Raw genomic sequence first — 12,914 nt, 5'->3', positions numbered from 1 at the left:
CTCTCCTCTCTCCCTCTCCCCCCCTCTCTCCCCTCCTCCCTCTCTCCTCCCCCTCTCTCCCCTCCTCCCTCTCTCCTCTCTCCTCTCTCCCCTCCTCCCTCTCTCCTCTCTCCTCTCTCCCCTCCCCTCCCTCTCTCCCCTCTCTCCTCTCTCTCCCCTCTCTCCTCTCTCTCCCCCTCTCCTCCTCTCTCTCCCCTTCATCCTCTCTCTCCCCTCCTCCCTCTCCCCCCCCTCCCTCTCTCCCCCTCTCTCCTCTCTCTCCCCTTCATCCTCTCTCTCCCCTCCTCCCTCTCTCCCCTCCTCCCTCTCTCCCCTCTCTCTCCTCTCTCTCCCTCTCTCCTCTCTCTCCCTCTCTCCTCTCTCTCCCCTTCATCCCTCTCTCTCCCCTCCTCCCTCTCCCCCCTCCTCCCCCTCTCCCCTCTCTCCTCTCTCTCCCCTCTCTCCCTCTCTCTCCCCCTCTCTCCTCTCTCTCCCTCTCTCCTCTCTCTCTCTCCTCTCTCTCCCCTTCATCCTCTCTCTCCCCTCCTCCCTCTCTCCCTCTCTCCCTCTCCCCCTCTCTCCCTCTCCTCTCTCTCCCTCTCTCCTCTCTCTCCCCCTCTCCCCTCTCCCCTCTCCCTCTCTCCCCTCTCTCTCTCTCTCCCCTTCATCCCTCTCTCTCCCCTCCTCCCTCTCTCCCCTCCTCCTCTCTCTCCCCCTCTCTCCTCTCTCTCCCCTCCCTCTCTCTCTCTCTCTCCCCTCTCTCTCTCTCTCTCCCCTCTCCCTCTCTCTCCCCCTCCCCCCCCTCCCTCCTCCCTCCCTCTCTCCTCTCTCCCCTCCTCCCCCTCCCTCCCCTCCTCCTCTCTCCTCCAGGACATTAAGTAGCAGACAGGCAGTGAGCCTGGACTACCTCCCGTACCTCCGCATGGCCCTGTTGTGTCCTCTTCAGAGGCAGGGGGCGGAGGGGGCGGTCAGGCCGTCCAGCTGTTAGATGACTACCACCTGGTCAGAGAGGATGTGGACAGCCTCATGGAGATCAGCATCTGGGGGGCAGCCTGACCCCTACGCTAAACTGGACCCCAAGGTCAGAGGGGCCAGGGGGGAGGGGGTGTAATAATGGTGTTACTCTAATCTGTGATTGTAATAATGGTGTCAAACTGATTGTAATAATGGTGTTATTGTTAATCTAATCTGTGATTGTAATAATGGTGTTACTCTAATCTGTGATTGTAATAATGGTGTTAATCTGATTGTAATAATGGTGTTATTGTTAATCTAATCTGTGATTGTAATAATGGTGTCAAACTGATTGTAATAATGGTGTTATTGTTAATCTAATCTGTGATTGTAATGATGGTGTTACTCTAATCTGTGATTGTAACCATGGTGTTACTCTAATCTGTGATTGTAATAATGGTGTTACTCTAATCTGTGATTGTAATAATGGTGTTACTCTAATCTGTGATTGTAATGATGGTGTTAATCTAATCTGTGATTGTAATAATGGTGTTAATCTAATCTGTGATTGTAATAATGGTGTTATTGTTAATCTAATCTGTGATTGTAATGATGGTGTTAATCTAATCTGTGATTGTAATAATGGTGTTAATCTAATCTGTGATTGTAACCATGGTGTTACTCTAATCTGTGATTGTAATGATGGTGTTAATCTAATCTGTGATTGTAATAATGGTGTTAATCTAATCTGTGATTGTAATAATGGTGTTATTGTTAATCTAATCTGTGATTGTAATGATGGTGTTAATCTAATCTGTGATTGTAATAATGGTGTTAATCTAATCTGTGATTGTAACCATGGTGTTACTCTAATCTGTGATTGTAATGATGGTGTTAATCTAATCTGTGATTGTAATAATGGTGTTAATCTAATCTGTGATTGTAATAATGGTGTTATTGTTAATTTAATCTGTGATTGTAATGATGGTGTTAATCTAATCTGTGATTGTAATAATGGTGTTAATCTAATCTGTGATTGTAACCATGGTGTTACTCTAATCTGTGATTGTAATGATGGTGTTAATCTAATCTGTGATTGTAATAATGGTGTTAATCTAATCTGTGATTGTAACCATGGTGTTAATCTAATCTGTGATTGTAACCATGGTGTTACTCTAATCTGTGATTGTAATAATGGTGTTAATCTAATCTGTGATTGTAATAATGGTGTTAATCTGATCTGTGATTGTAATGATGGTGTTACTCTAATCTGTGATTGTAATAATGGTGTTACTCTAATCTGTGATTGTAATAATGGTGTTAATCTAATCTGTGATTGTAATAATGGTGTTAATCTAATCTGTGATTGTAATAATGGTGTTACTCTAATCTGTGATTGTAATAATGGTGTTATTGTTAATCTAATCTGTGATTGTAATGATGGTGTTAATCTAATCTGTGATTGTAACCATGGTGTTACTCTAATCTGTGATTGTAACCATGGTGTTACTCTAATCTGTGATTGTAATAATGGTGTTAATCTAATCTGTGATTGTAACCATGGTGTTAATCTAATCTGTGATTGTAACCATGGTGTTGATCTGTGCCCAGGTGAAATCAGCGTTCACGAGGGCCTATAACCGGGAGACCCACCTGACACCTTACTCCCTCCAACCAATCAAGAAGGGCCGTCGTGGCGGGGGAGTGGAGGCGGAACCGGGAGGAGAGGGGCAAGAGGAACAGCCTGAGGAAGAGGAGGAGGAGGAAGGTGTTGCAGCTGACGCCATGATCAAAGTAAGGAGGGAACACACTTCTCGACGGTCCCAATTATAACCCCCCCCCCCATCCCCTCCCCACACTTATCTGAAATAATTTACAATTTTTATTTGTTTCAATTTACTGGAGAAGAAACGATGAATTATTGATCGGTCGGGTGCCATCTTCTCTGGTGGTTATAGACAGCCTATTGTGGCATCGATATGAGCCAGAAACATTTCGTTTTTAGGCGTCAAAACTTACTACAACGTGTAAATAGGATCATTTTGGTTATAAAGTCGGTTTCGTCCAAAACCGAGTTTGGTAAGTGGCTGTCGTGACTTGAGTTTTTAAATTTTTTATTTCACCTTTATTTAACCAGGTAGGCCAGTTGAGAACAAGTTCTCATTTACAAGTGCGACCAAGACCAAGATAAAGCAAAGCAGTGTGACACAAACAACAACACATGGAATAAACAACAACACAGAGTTACACATGGAGTAAACAACAACACAGAGTTACACATGGAGTAAACAACAACACAGAGTTACACATGGAGTAAACAACAACAACAGAGTTACACATGGAGTAAACAACAACAACAGAGTTAGACATGGAGTAAACAACAACAACAGAGTTAGACATGGAGTAAACAACAACACAGAGTTAGACATGGAGTAAACAACAACACAGAGTTAGACATGGAGTAAACAACAACACAGAGTTACACATGGAGTAAACAACAACACAGAGTTACACATGGAGTAAACAACAACAGCAACACAAAGTTTCACATGGAGTAAACAACAACACAGAGTTACACATGGAGTAAACAACAACACAGAGTTACACATGGAGTAAACAACAACACAGAGTTACACATGGAGTAAACAACAACACAAAGTTTCACATGGAGTAAACAACAACACAGAGTTTCACATGGAGTAAACGACACAGAGTTACACATGGAGTAAACAACAACACAGAGTTACACATGGAGTAAACAACAACACAGAGTTACACATGGAGTAAACAACAACAACACAGAGTTACACATGGAGTAAACGACACAGAGTTAGACATGGAGTAAACGACACAGAGTTAGACATGGAGTAAACGACAGTTACACATGGAGTAAACAACAACAAAGTTTCACATGGAGTAAACAACAACAACACAGAGTTACACATGGAGTAAACAACAACAACACAGAGTTACACATGGAGTAAACGACACAGAGTTAGACATGGAGTAAACGACACAGAGTTACACATGGAGTAAACAACAACAACAACACAAAGTTTCACATGGAGTAAACAACAACACAGAGTTACACATGGAGTAAACAACAACACAGAGTTCCACATGGAGTAAACAACAACACAGAGTTACACATGGAGTAAACAACAACACAGAGTTCCACATGGAGTAAACGACAACACAGAGTTACACATGGAGTAAACAACAACAACACAGAGTCAATAATACAGTAGAACAAAAGAAAGCAAAGTCTATATACAGTGAGTGCAAATTAGGTCAAATAAGGGAGGTAAGGCAATAAATAGGCCATGGTGGTGAAATAATTACTATATAGTATATATTTTATATATATATATATATATATATATATATATATATATATATATATTACAATTAAACACTGGAATTGTAGTTGTGCAGAAGATGAATGTGCAGGTAGAGATACTGAGGAGCAATATAAATGAATACCAGTATGGGGATGAGAGATAGATAGATGGGCTGTATACAGATGGGCTATGACAAGGTCAGGGCCAAGCTATGCAGTGAGCTGCTCTGACAGCTGGTGCTTAAAGTTAGTGAGAGAGATGTGAGTCTCCAACTTCAGTGATTTTTGCAGTTTTGTTCCAGTCAGCGGCAGCAGAGAACTGGAAGGAAAGGGGAACAAAGGAGGAATTGGCTTTGGGGAGTGACCAGTGAGATATACCTGTTTGAGCGCGTGCTACGGGTGCGTGCTGCTATGGTGACCAGCGAGCTGAGATAGGGCGGGGCTTTACCTAGCAGAGACTTGATTATTGACTTGACTTGTTTTGATTACAATCACGTTTTACCTGTTAGCATGTGGTAGCACTGTGTTGTCAGGGAAAAGACTGGGCGGGTTTGCTTTGCATGCTATGATAGCATAGTTTAACAAAAGGTCAGGGCCAAGCTATGCTAGCTAGCTGCTGTCAGCTTGGCTAAACACAAGGTCAGGGACAAGCTATGCTAGCTAGCTGCTGTCAGCTTGGCTAAACACAAGGTCAGGGACAAGCTATGCTAGCTAGCTGCTGTCAGCTTGGCTAAACACAAGGTCAGGGTCAAGCTATGCTAGCTAGCTGCTGTCAGCTTGGCTAAACACAAGGTCAGGGACAAGCTATGCTAGCTAGCTGCTGTTAGCTTGGCTAAACACAAGGTCAGGGACAAACTATGCTAGCTAGCTGCTGTCAGCTTGGCTAAACACAAGGTCAGGGACAAGCTATGCTAGCTAGCTGCTGTCAGCTTGGCTAAACACAAGGTCAGGGACAAGCTATGCTAGCTAGCTGCTGTCAGCTTGGCTAAACACAAGGTCAGGGTCAAGCTATGCTAGCTAGCTGCTGTCAGCTTGGCTAAACACAAGGTCAGGGACAAGCTATGCTAGCTAGCTGCTGTTAGCTTGGCTAAACACAAGGTCAGGGACAAACTATGCTAGCTAGCTGCTGTCAGCTTGGCTAAACACAAGGTCAGGGACAAGCTATGCTAGCTAGCTGCTGTCAGCTTGTCTAAACACAAGGTCAGGGACAAGCTATGCTAACTAGCTGCTGTCAGCTTGGCTAAACACAAGGTCAGGGTCAAGCTATGCTAGCTAGCTGCTGTCAGCTTGGCTAAACACAAGGTCAGGGACAAGCTATGCTAGCTAGCTGCTGTTAGCTTGGCTAAACACAAGGTCAGGGACAAACTATGCTAGCTAGCTGCTGTCAGCTTGGCTAAACACAAGGTCAGGGACAAGCTATGCTAGCTAGCTGCTGTCAGCTTGTCTAAACACAAGGTCAGGGACAAGCTATGCTAACTAGCTGCTGTCAGCTTGGCTAAACACAAGGTCAGGGACAAACTATGCTAGCTAGCTGCTGTCAGCTTGGCTAAACACAAGGTCAGGGACAAACTATGCTAGCTAGCTGCTGTCAGTTTGGCTAAACACAAGGTCAGGGACAAGCTATGCTAGCTAGCTGCTGTCAGCTTGACTAAACACAAGGTCAGGGACAAGCTATGCTAGCTAGCTGCTGTCAGCTTGGCTAAACACAAGGTCAGGGACAAGCTATGCTAACTAGCTGCTGTCAGCTTGGCTAAACACAAGGTCAGGGACAAGCTATGCTAGCTAGCTGCTGTCAGTTTGGCTAAACACAAGGTCAGGGACAAGCTATGCTAGCTAGCTGCTGTCAGCTTGTCTAAACACAAGGTCAGGGACAAGCTATGCTAGCTAGCTGCTGTCAGCTTGTCTAAACACAAGGTCAGGGACAAGCTATGCTAGCTAGCTGCTGTCAGCTTGGCTAAACACAAGGTCAGGGACAAGCTATGCTAGCTAGCTGCTGTCAGCTTGGCTAAACACAAGGTCAGGGACAAGCTATGCTAGCTAGCTGCTGTCAGCTTGGCTAAACACAAGGTCAGGGACAAGCTATGCTAGCTAGCTGCTGTCAGCTTGGCTAAACACAAGGTCAAGGCTGGCTTGACTTTCTATTCACCCCTTCCTCTCTACTTCATGTTACCCCTTGTTTGTTGTGATTGGACGAACAAAGACACACACACACACACACAAACCCACACACCCACCCACCCACACACACACACACACCCACCCACCCACCCACCCACCACACACACACACACACACACACACACACACACACACACACACACACACACACACACACACACACACACACACACACACACACATTGTCATTCAGGAAGGTGGACAATCCGTTCCTTGGCCTGAATATAGCGCTGGGGATTTTTGATTCAGATAATAACTTTACTTTTCTCTTCCTCTCCCTCCGTCCCATCTCCCCCGTTTCTCCCTCCCTTCCTTCTCCTCCCCCCCTCCCCTCCCCTCTCTCCCCTGTTTCTCCCTCCGTCCCATCTCCCGTTTCTCCCTCTGTCCCATCTCCTCCCTGCTTCTCTCTCGTTTCTCCCTCCCTTCCCTCCCCCCCCTCCTCCCTGTTTTCTCTCTCTCTCCTCCGCGTTTCTCCTCCCTCCCCTCTCCTCCCTGTTTCTCCCCTGTTTCTCCCTCCCTTCCCTCTGCTCTCTGTTTCTCCCCCCCCTCCCTGTTTCTCCCTCTCTCCCCTGTCCCCCCCCTCCCTTCCCCCTGTTTCTCCCTCCACTCTCCTCTTCACAGTTGAAGAAGGCCAAACCCTCCAAGGAGCCCAAGAAAGAAAAGACAACCGCTGGGGATTCTGGGAAGGGAAAGGGAAAAGGCAAGGGCAAAGCCAGGAAGTGACCCCTAACTTCTCAGACAACTACCCCCCCCCCACCCCCCCAAAAAAGCGAACTGTACAACACCTCTTCTCGGACGTTCTGAAGAACAAACCCCTCAACGGTTTGACCACCCACCTACCTGGTCTTATCACCGTGGCGACCGGAGACAGAACCCTGGCTCGCTTCTAGGACCCCTTTAAACTTAGGATGTGCATCCCAAAGGGGACCCTATTCCCTATATAGTGCACTACTTTAGACCAGAGTCCCATAGGGCCTTGGGTATAAAGTAGTGCACTATGAAGGGAAAACCCTATTCCCTATATAGTGCACTACGTTAGACCAGAGTCCCATAGGGCCCTGGGTATAAAGTAGTGCACTATGAAGGGAAAACCCTATTCCCTATATAGTGCACTACTTTAGACCAGAGTCCCATAGGGCCCTGGGTATAAAGTAGTGCACTATGAAGGGAAAACCCTATTCCCTATATAGTGCACTACTTTAGACCAGAGTCCCATAGGGCCCTGGGTATAAAGTAGTGCACTATGAAGGGAAAACCCTATTCCCTATATAGTGCACTACTTTAGACCAGAGTCCCATAGGGCCTTGGGTATAAAGTAGTGCACTACTTTAGACCAGAGTCCCATAGGGCCCTGGGTATAAAGTAGTGCACTATGAAGGGAAAACCCTATTCCCTATATAGTGCACTACTTTAGACCAGAGTCCCATAGGGCCCTGGGTATAAAGTAGTGCACTATGAAGGGAAAACCCTATTCCCTATATAGTGCACTACTTTAGACCAGAGTCCCATAGGGCCCTGGGTATAAAGTAGTGCACTATGAAGGGAAAACCCTATTCCCTATATAGTGCACTACTTTAGACCAGAGTCCCATAGGGCCCTGGGTATAAAGTAGTGCACTATGAAGGGAAAACCCTATTCCCTATATAGTGCACTACTTTAGACCAGAGTCCCATAGGGCCTTGGGTATAAAGTAGTGCACTACTTTAGACCAGAGTCCCATAGGGCCCTGGGTATAAAGTAGTGCACTATGAAGGGAAAACCCTATTCCCTATATAGTGCACTACTTTCGACCAGAGTCCCATAGGGCCCTGGGTATAAAGTAGTGCACTATGAAGGGAAAACCCTATTCCCTATATAGTGCACTACTTTAGACCAGAGTCCCATAGGGCCTTGGGTATAAAGTAGTGCACTACTTTAGACCAGAGTCCCATAGGGCCCTGGGTATAAAGTAGTGCACTATGAATGGAAAACCCTATTCCCTATATAGTGCACTACTTTAGACCAGAGTCCCATAGGGCCTTGGGTATAAAGTAGTGCACTACTTTAGACCAGAGTCCCATAGGGCCCTGGGTATAAAGTAGTGCACTATGAAGGGAAAACCCTATTCCCTATATAGTGCACTACTTTCGACCAGAGTCCCATAGGGCCCTGGGTATAAAGTAGTGCACTATGAAGGGAAAACCCTATTCCCTATATAGTGCACTACTTTAGACCAGAGTCCCATAGGGCCTTGGGTATAAAGTAGTGCACTACTTTAGACCAGAGTCCCATAGGGCCCTGGGTATAAAGTAGTGCACTATGAAGGGAAAACCCTATTCCCTATATAGTGCACTACTTTAGACCAGAGTCCCATAGGGCCCTGGGTATAAAGTAGTGGACTATGAAGGGAAAACCCTATTCCCTATATAGTGCACTACTTTAGACCAGAGTCCCATAGGGCCTTGGGTATAAAGTAGTGCACTACTTTAGACCAGAGTCCCATAGGGCCCTGGGTATAAAGTAGTGCACTATGAAGGGAAAACCCTATTCCCTATATAGTGCACTACTTTAGACCAGAGTCCCATAGGGCCCTGGGTATAAAGTAGTGCACTATGAAGGGAAAACCCTATTCCCTATATAGTGCACTACTTTAGACCAGAGTCCCATAGGGCCCTGGGTATAAAGTAGTGGACTATGAAGGGAAAACCCTATTCCCTATATAGTGCACTACTTTAGACCAGAGTCCCATAGAGCCCTGGGTATAAAGTAGTGCACTACTTTAGACCAGAGTCCCATAGGGCCCTGGGTATAAAGTAGTGCACTATGAAGGGAAAACCCTATTCCCTATATAATGCACTACTTTAGACCAGAGTCCCATAGGGCCCTGGGTATAAAGTAGTGGACTACTTTTGACCAAGTCCCATAGGGCCCTGGGTATAAAGTAGTGCACTATATAGGGAATAGGGTCCCCTTTGGGACTTTACTATATCTTGTTAGCGCTGTGGATTTGGAAAGGTCTGAATGATAAAAGTGTGTGTGTGTGTCTGTGTGTGTGTGTGTCTGTGTGTGTGTGTGTGTGTGTCATGTAAATATGTACCTTGTAGTATATAAAGATGCTGTTGCTTTCTACTGCTCCTCGTAGACGGGAAACCTTTCTGGTCTAAACCATCGAGACCAACGGATGGATCAGTGAACTGCAGAATAGTTCTGGGTTTTTTTTTGCTGTAAAGATTTTCACTGATAAATGACGACTGTATTCAGGGTATTGTGGTTGTGACGTGTTTTCTTTCTCTCTGTTTATGGTTGAAATACAGTCTCTTAATCCGCATGGGGAAGATATTTTTAGTTAAAATGATCAATTAGTATATATATATATAATTTAATGTTATTTTCATCTCAATTATGAATTTTAGATGTGTGTTTCTGATTTGTGAAATCTGTCTACCGTGGTGTGTATTTTCGTGATTATTTTAGATGTTTATATATATATATATATATACTAGTTGATCATTTTAACTAAAAATATATCACTATTTAACTAAAAATATCACTCACTTTTTTTATATGAATTAAGACCATTGTAATTGACAGCTGTGGGCACTAAGAACATATGTCAAAACAAGTGGAGAATTGCAAAAACCATAATGAGGAAAATGAAACATGTAAATTCTTCTATTGAAAAAGGTGGAATCAAATCGCCGTCAGTACCAGTCAAAAGTTTTAGAACACCTACTCATGCCAGGGTTTTTCTTTATTTTAACTATTTTCTACATTGTGGAATAATAGTGAAGACATCAACACTATGAAATAACACAATATGGAGTCATGTAGTAACCAAAAAAGTGTTAAACAAATCAAAATATATTTTCTTCAAAGTAGCCACCCTTTGCCTTCCATGACAGCTTGGCATACCTCTTGGAATTCTCTCAACCAGCTTCATGAGGTAATTACCTGGAATTAATTTAAATGAACAGGTGTGCCTTGTTAAAAGTTAATTTGTGGATTTTTTTTCTCCCTCGACAGCCAATCAGTTGTGTTGTGACAAGGTAGGAGTGGAAAACAGAAGATAGCCCTATTTGGTAAAATACCAAGTACATATTATGTTAAGAACAACTCAAATAAGCAAAGAGAAACTACAATCCATCATTACTTTGAAGGTCAGTCAACGCAGAAAATGTCAAGAACTTTGGAAAGTTTCTTCAAGTGCCATCTGATAGGAATTTTATGAATAATGACAACAATATCTACGTTTTAAATAGAACTATAATTAAACTCAAATCAAATTTTATTTGTCACACACATGGTTAGCAGATGTTAATGCGAGTGTAGCGAAATGCTTGTGCTTCTAGTTCCGACAATGCAGTAATAACCAACAAGGAATCTAACAATTTCAGAAATAACCTAACTAACAATTCGTTGCAGGCCGTGTCAGTGGCACTGTATTGACCTCAGCGGGCAAAAAGGTTATTTAGTCTGCCTGGGAGCAAGACATCCTGGTCCGTGACGGGGCTGGTAGACCCTGCCACATACCTCTTGTGTTTGAGCCGTTGAATTGAGATTCTACTTTGTCTCTATACTGACGCTTAGCTTGTTTGATAGCCTTGCGGAGGGAATAGCTGCACTGTTTGTATTCGGTCATGTTACCAGTCACCTTGCTCTGATTAAAAGCAGTGGTTCGCGCTTTCAGTTTCACGCGAATGCTGCCATCAATCCACGGTTTCTGGTTTGGGAATGTTTTAATCGTTGCTATGGGAACGACATCTTCAACGCACGTTCTAATGAACTCGCACACCGAATCAGCGTATTCGTCAATGTTGTTGTCTGGCGCAATACGAAACATATCCCAGGCCACGTGATGGAAGTAGTCTTGGAGTGTGGAGTCAGATTGGTCGGACCAGCGTTGGACAGACCTCAGCGTGGGAGCTTCTTTTTTTAGCTTTTGTCTGTAGGCAGTGAGCAGCAAAATGGAGTCGTGGTCAGCTTTTCCGAAAGGAGGGCGGGGCAGGGCCTTATATGCGTCGCGAAAGTTAGAATAGCATTGATCCAAGGTTTTGCCAGCCCTGGTTGCGCAATCGATATGCTGATACAATTTAGGGAGTCTTGTTTTCAGATTAGCCTTGTTAAAATCCCCAGCTACATTGAATGCAGCCTCAGGATGTATGGATTCCAGTTTGCAAAGAGTCAAATAAAGTTCGTTCAGAGCCATCTGTGTCTGTTTGGGGGGGAATATATACGGCTGTGATTATAATCGAAGAGAATTCTCTTGGTAGGTAATGCGGTCTACATTTTAATTGTGAGGAATTCTAAATCAGGTGAACAGAAGGATTTGAGTTCTATAGGCATCAATAGAGACTACAACATGATCAATAGGCATCAATAGAGACTACAACATGATCAATATACATTTGAGTTCCTGTATGTTCTGTTTTACAATATCTGATTAATAATGTTAGTTCATAAGGAAGAGATTATGTTGCATGAACAAGGATTATTCATTTATTATGATTAAACATAATAAACACCATTCCAACTTGGTTGGGGAGGAATGTGTGGTGTGTTTGAAGTAAGCAAAGAGGGTCATTAACCTATGTTTGAACCAACTCAACTATAACTCTGTGGCGATTAAATAAGACAGCGAGAGCCTCTCCAGGTTTTCCGTATCTGCGACTGTCTGCTAAATAGTGATAGATAATGGTGAGACTTCAGGAGTTAATCTTGATATAGTGTGTGTGTGTCATGAGTGTGCGCTAGTGGGTTGGAATAAACTGTTGAACCTGCTTTGTCTTGGTCGAGAGGAGGAGATTCATTCGAGAACCTGTGACGTCATATTTTCTATATAAACTGTTGTTGTTGTTGTGGTTACATGGCAGCGCGCTCCGTTAATAAATACTATTATCTGTTTTTGTTAAGACTGGTCTCTGTCTATTTTATGCAAATAAGGATCTTACAAATTCTTAGAAACAGAGTGATTTTAATTGAATTGGTTAATGAACACATTATTATTATGAAATTCCCGTGACACAGTCGCAAAAACCATCAAGCGCCATGATGAAACTAGCTGTCATGAGGACCGCCACAGGAAATGAAGACCCAGAGTCCTCTGCTGCAGAGGATAAGTTCATTAGAGTTACCAGCCTCAGAAATTGCAGCCCAAATAAATGCTTCACAGAGTTCAACTAACAGACACATCTCAACACCAACTGTTCAGAGGAGACTGCGTGAATCAGGCCTTCGTGGTCAAATCGCTGCAAAGAAACCACCCTTAAACACACCTCCAGGCTATGTAAAGGCTATTTGACCAAGAAGGAGAGTGATGGAGTGCTGCATCAGATGACCTGGCCTCCACAATCACCTGACCTCAACCCAATTGAGATGGTTTGGGATGAGTTGGACCGCAGAGTGAAGGAAAAGCAGCCAACAAGTGTTAAGCAAATGTGGGAACTCCTTCAAGACTGTTAGAAAAGCATTCCAGGTGTAGCTGGTT

At 44.0% G+C, this 12,914-nt stretch overlaps 1 pseudogene; it reads left to right on the top strand.

Annotated features, from left to right (window-relative positions):
* The window catches only part of LOC135537228 (replication factor C subunit 1-like), a 51,132-nt pseudogene extending 39,501 nt beyond the window's left edge, over window positions 1-11,631 (top strand).
* The last annotated feature ends 1,283 nt before the right edge of the window (window positions 11,632-12,914 follow it).

The sequence above is a fragment of the Oncorhynchus masou genome, unplaced genomic scaffold (genome assembly GCF_036934945.1).
Source record: "Oncorhynchus masou masou isolate Uvic2021 unplaced genomic scaffold, UVic_Omas_1.1 unplaced_scaffold_728, whole genome shotgun sequence".
NCBI classification, from domain to species: domain Eukaryota; kingdom Metazoa; phylum Chordata; class Actinopteri; order Salmoniformes; family Salmonidae; genus Oncorhynchus; species Oncorhynchus masou.
The sequence above is the reverse complement of the archived record's forward strand: the minus strand, read 5'-3'. Positions and strand labels throughout refer to the sequence as shown.